The 6,111-nt window shown below is 44.0% G+C and overlaps 1 pseudogene; it reads left to right on the top strand.

The window, feature by feature from the left end:
* The first annotated feature begins 392 nt into the window (after positions 1-392).
* LOC129488147 (large ribosomal subunit protein uL10-like) lies at positions 393-4,988 on the top strand (annotated as a pseudogene).
* The last annotated feature ends 1,123 nt before the right edge of the window (positions 4,989-6,111 follow it).

Here is a 6,111-nt window from a genome sequence, read left to right as displayed (position 1 = left end):
CCTGTATTGATTCAGGCAAAGATCAACGATGTGCAGTAAAACCACTGGGGGAAAGACCATGGAGAGCAAGCTACTCACACAGACTCAAGGCAACACTCACATCTCACTTATCATTTACAAAGGAAAAGCCTATCTTTACCTTTGCAGAGAACTGGTGGACATCGCCTTGGGAAAGTGGTCAAACTTAGCACCCACATTATGAACCCCAGATGGGAGGTAGCAAGACGCATACAAGCGTACCAATGTGACATTCTTGGCAAAATTGTCTGACTTGAATCTAATCTTAAGGAAACAGTCAGCCAGCTTCAGAATATTGGGACAGCCTACAAGACCAGTTGGACTGGATTTTTAAAAAAAAGTCAATATTTGAAAAGAAAATAAAAAGTAGGAGGATGGTTCTTGATTGGAAAAGACTCCAGAGACTCAACACCAATGCAGAGAACCTGGATGCTCATCTTGGAGCAGAAAATAGAAGAGGTATAAGAAGACATTTTGGAGGCATTGGGGGAAATGCGGATGTGGATTGCAGATTATTAGACGATAGTGTGGAATTAATATTTATTTTTGTAGGAGTAATATTTATATCATATTTCTCTAAGATGCTGCCTTATTTTCAGGAGATGTTGGCTGAAGTACTTACAGGTATAGTGTTATACTGTCAGCACTTTATTTTCTTTTTCTTTTTTTTTTTTTTTTTTTGAGACAGAGTCTCGCTCTGTCACCCAGGCTGGAGTGCAGTGGCGCAATCTCGGCTCACTGCAAGCTCCGCCTCCCGGGTTCACGCCATTCTCCTGCCTCAGCCTCTCCGAGTAGCTGGGACTACAGGCGCCCGCCACCACGCCCGGCTAATTTTTTGTATTTTTAGTAGAGATGGGGTTTCACCGTGGTCTCGATCTCCTGACCTCGTGATCCACCCGTCTCGGCCTCCCAAAGTGCTGGGATTAGCACCTTATTTTCAAATGTTTAAACCAAAAAAAAGAAAGTGGTGTGTGTGTGTGTGTGTGTGTGTGTGAAGTGTATGCATGGGTATATATGAATAGAGAACAATAAAGCAAATGTAACAACATATTAATACCTGGTGAATCTAGATGAAGGGTATATGTGTGTTTAACTTTTCTGTCCATTCGAAATTTTTCCTTCCAGCTCTTAGGGAAATGGGGAAAGGAAATTTAAAATTTTAAATAAAAAAATTTTAAAAACAAAAATTTCCAAATAAAAGTTAGATTTTTAAAAAGCGCCCTATCTGTGGCAAGTTGCTGAAAGAACCTTGAATGCAAGACAGTGAATAGGAGACCAGGGTCATGTGAATCCCAAGTTTTCTTTTTTGGAAGCGGTGATTGCTACATTGTTTTCCATTCCCAAAATTTTCCTAAATCTCAGCATAACAAATAGTTCTGCAGGATTTCCAAAAATGCCTAACTGTTTCCATATTTGGGACAATTTTTTCCTGGGTACCAAAACAAAAAAATAAATTTTCCCTGCCCTTCTGAGAGGGAATGAGGATATTAGCTTTCCGTGGCTTAGCGGGGATTTTCCCACAAGAAGTAAAAGGATGCCCTGATTTCTAGTCTCCGCCAATATAAACTCAGAACATGGCTCATAACAGAGTATTGCCAATTGTGTGACTGGAGAGCTAGCAGCGCAATAGAGGAAAAGGCAGCGTACCCGTCTAAAAGTTCTTCCCTTAGAACCCTAAACTCACTGAAATGCTGAGCCCAGTTTAAAGTCATGCAATTTAAGAGGGTGTAAAAAAGTTGGACAAGGCTCTAAACTCACGAAAATGACTTCAGGATTAAAGGCTTGGAGGACAAGCTTTCTGAGGAAGGTCAGAGAGAATGAATGGGCTGTTTTGCTAGGAGATGAGCAACTATGTGGCAATTTAATGCTGGTTCTTCAGATGTACCAAGAGAATGGCAACCAGATGCTCCCTGCCGCCACGAGAACAGGAAAAGCAGAAACTGGTTTGCCTTAATGAAGGAATTCATTTCTGGGAAGGGCGTTAAAAAGAGGTTGGGCATTATCAGAAGGACCATTCTGGAGAACTAGACCCACTCTCAAAATGCTCCAAAACTTGATTGCAAATAAGTTGCTTTTTGTTTTGTTTTTTTCGTTTTGTTTTGTTTTGGGACAAGGTCTTGCTCTATCCCCCAGGCTGGAGTACAGTGGAGCAGTTACAGCTCACTGCAGCCTCAAACTCTTGGGCTCAAGTCATCCTTCCACCTCAGCCTCCCAAGTAGCTGGGACTACCACCATGTGCCACTAAGCCTGGCTTCAAATAAGTTAAAAAAATTAAAGCAATTTGTGTTATGAAAATGTTAATTAACCCAGAAAATTCCTAGTCTAAATGCCAGCTTAATCAGTAGATCCTTCTTTCATCTATCCATTTTTTTTTCTTCTTATTATTGTAACCTGCCTACCAGAGAAATGGGATGCCAAGGTCTTCCTTCGGGGATACAAACATCTCCTCATCACACGAATCTCTTGATCACAATGACGTGGCAGAAAGCTTGTTCTCAAGCATCGCTGAGGGCCTTTCAACCTGTAAATTACATGAATGCATTATTTAATGTGGCCTTATGACTTCATCTTCCTAATTATGTTTATTTTGATAAGCATGCTAATTGGTCTGGGATAAGAGGGTGAAGGTGGAAATTAGGATTATAGTTAAAATATGCCTGGGGGAGGAGAGCCTCTTGTGAGTAAACATCTAATCGTAATTCACATGAATTGCACGTGAAGCCCATCAAGAGTTGGCGTCACCTCAGATGTGAAATTAGCTCCATTCTTCCTTCATCATTTTGCCTTCTACCCTATCTCAGGAAAGTTATTGCTTTCCTTTTTCCAAGAGAGCGTCTCTGCTCCTAACATGGCAGAAAGAAAGAAACTGTGACTGAGAAACTGATAAAAAGACTGAGGCTGAATGAGATTTTGTCACAGAAGAGTTTTAAATGGAGTGATCCCATGGTCAAAGCGATGCGATTTTCTGTGAACAGCTGGACAAAGTGAGACAAATGTGTTCCTAGCAGAAAAGCAGACTTAGATCCTCCCAAGAGCTCAGCAATGATGTATGGTGCCAGTTACTGTTGTTTGCTTTTTGTTTTGGTTCATCTGTTTTTCTCTCGCTCACCCATACCCAATTTTGTCATTCACGCCAGGCTATTGCTTATGACAGTCACAGCTTTCCAAAGAATCCCCAATCCCTGCTAGTCCCCTTTCCAGCAAAACTGGAAACTCACAGGGCTTGCTCAGTCTTCCTTGCAGTTTCATGTCATGTATGTCTGGGAGCTGAGTCCCTTCTGAGGATGAGAAGAAAACAATTCTCTATGTAGTTCTGTACTCTGGTATCGGCATTTATTTGGGGTTTGGGAAAGCCTCTAAAGCAATGAAGAAGGAAATCAGAAAAATCCCAGGCGTTGCATTTTGGTGGCCTTTTATCAGCTGGGAGATGGCTCAGGCCTGCTGTCTTCTCTTTCTATTGAGCTCACAGCGCCATCTCTTGTCCTCCCAGGTGATTACAGGTGGCAATAGCTCTTGGAGCACTAAAGGATATTTCACTGGGCTCTAGAATCTTCACACTCAGCATCAGGAGCTAGGCTATGAGAGCTATTGCCACCTGTAAACAGTATCTTTTTTTCTCTCACCAGGTGTCCTCGCAGGCGTGACATCGTCTTTAAATCCTATGTGGCAATCCCTGACGCACCGTCGTGATACCCACGGAAGACAGGGTGACCTGGAAGTCCAACTACTTCCTTAAGATCATCCAGCTTTTGAATGATTATCCAAAATGTTTCATCGTGGGAGCAGACAATCTGCGCTCCAAGCAGATGCAGCAGATCCTCACGTCCCTCCGCGGGAAGGCCGTGGTGCTGATGGGAAAGAAACCATGATGCGCAAGGCCATCCAAGGGCACCTGGAAAACCACCGAGCTCTGGAGAAACTGTTGCCTCGTATCCAGGGAAATGTGGGCTTTGTGTTCACCAAGGAGGACCTCACTGAGATCAGGGATATGCTGCTAGCCAATAAGGTGCCAGGTGCCACCTGTGCTGGTGCCATTGCCCCATGTGATGTTACTGTGCCAGGCCAGCCTCGAGAAGACCTCATTTTTTTTTTTTTTTTTTGAGATGGAGTTTCCCCGTTGTTGCCCAGGCTGGAGTGCAATGGCATGATCTTGGCTTACCACAACCTCTGTCTCCCAGGTTCAAGCGATTCTCCTGCCTCAGCCTCCTGAGTAGCTGGGATTACAGGCATGCGCCACCACACCTGGCTAATTTTTTGGTTTTTTTTAGTAGAGATGGGGTTTCTCCATGTTGGTCAGGTTGGTCTCGAACTTACGACCTCAGGTGATCCGCCCGCCTCGGCCTCCCAAAGTGCTGGGATTACAGGCCGAGAAGACCTCCTTTTTCCAGGCTTTTGGCATCATCACTAAAATCTCCAGGCACCGCTGGAATCCTGAGTGATGTGCAGCTGATCAAGACTGGAGTCAAAGTGGGAGCCAGTGAAGCCACACTGCTGAACGTGCGGAACATCTCTCCCTTCTCCTTTGGGCTGTTCATCCAGCAGGTGTTTGACAATGGCAGCATCTACAACACTGAAGTGCTTGACATCACAGAGGAAATTCTGAATCCTCACTTCCTGGAGGGTGTCCGCAACGTTGCCAGTGTCTGTCTGCAGATTGGTTACTCAGCTGTTGCCTCAGTACCCCATTCTACGATCAGTGGGTACAAATGAGTCCTGGCTTTGTCTGTGGAGACTGATTACACCTTCCCACTTGCCGGAAAGGTCAAGGTGTTCTTGGCTGATCCATCTGCCTTTGCGGCTGCTGCCCCTGTGGCCACTGCCACCACTGCTGCTCCTCCTGCTGCTGCAGCCTTAGCTAAGGTTGAAGCCAAGGAAGAGTTGGAGGAGTTGGACGAGGATATGGGATTTGGTCTCTTTGACTAATCAACAAAAAGCAACTAACTCAGCCAGCTTTATTTGCAAAACAAGAAAATAAAGGCTTACTTTTTAAAAAAATATATATATTTAAAAAAATAGCCAATTAGTGAAATAATTATATCTCATTTTAATGAAAAAAATTGGGGGATGTTGTCCCACTTTATTTTATCTATTTTTTATTTTACTTTTTATTTTAGACTCAAGGGGCACATATGCAGGTTTGTCACATGGGCCCATTGCATGATGCTGAGGTTTGGGGTATGATTGATCCCGGCACCCAGGTAGTGAGCGTAGTACCCAATAGGTAGTTTTTCAGTCCTTACCTCTGTATGTCCCTCCCCCTCTAGTAGTCCCTCTAGTAGATGTCTATTGTTCTCGCCTTTATGTCCATGTGTACCCAGTGTTTTTTTTTTTTTGGGGGGGGACAGTCTTGCTCTGTCACCCAGACTGGAGTGCAGTGGCGCAATCTCGGCTCACTGCAACCTCTGCCTCCTGGGTTCAAGCGATTCTCCTGCCTCAGCCTCCTGAGTAGCTGGGATTACAGGCGCCTGCCACCACACCCGGCTAATTTTTGTATTTTTAGTAGAGATGGGGTTTCACCATACTGGTCAGGCTGGTCTTGAACTGCTGACCTCGTGATCCACCCGCCTCGGCCTCCCAAAGTGCTGGGATTACAAGTGTGAGCCACCACGCCCAGCCTCATGTGTACCCAATGTTTAGCTACCACTTATAAATGAGAATATTTGGTATTTGTTTTTCTGTTTCTGTGTTAATTCACTTAGGATAATGGCCTCTAGCTGCAACCATGTTGCTGCAAAGGACATGATTTCATACTTTTCATGGTTTTGTAGTATTCCTTGGTGTATATGTACCATTTTCTTTATCCTGTTCACCATTGATGGGCACCTAGATTGATTCCATGTCTTTGCTACTGCGAGTAGTACTGTGATGAACATACAAGGGCAGGGGTCTTTCTGGTAGAATGATTTGTTTTCCTTTGAATATATAGCCAGTAATGGAATTACTACTGGGTTGAACGGTAGTTCTAAGTTCTTTGAGATATCTCCAAACTGCTTTCCACAGTGGCTGAATTAATTTTCATTCCCACCAACTGTGTATAAGCCTCCCCTTTTCTCTGCAGCCTTGCCAACATCTGTTTGTTTTTTGTTTTTTTTG

This window comes from Symphalangus syndactylus, chromosome 1 (assembly GCF_028878055.3).
Source record: "Symphalangus syndactylus isolate Jambi chromosome 1, NHGRI_mSymSyn1-v2.1_pri, whole genome shotgun sequence".
In the NCBI taxonomy this organism is placed as follows: Eukaryota; Metazoa; Chordata; class Mammalia; order Primates; family Hylobatidae; genus Symphalangus; species Symphalangus syndactylus.
The sequence above is the reverse complement of the archived record's forward strand: the minus strand, read 5'-3'. Positions and strand labels throughout refer to the sequence as shown.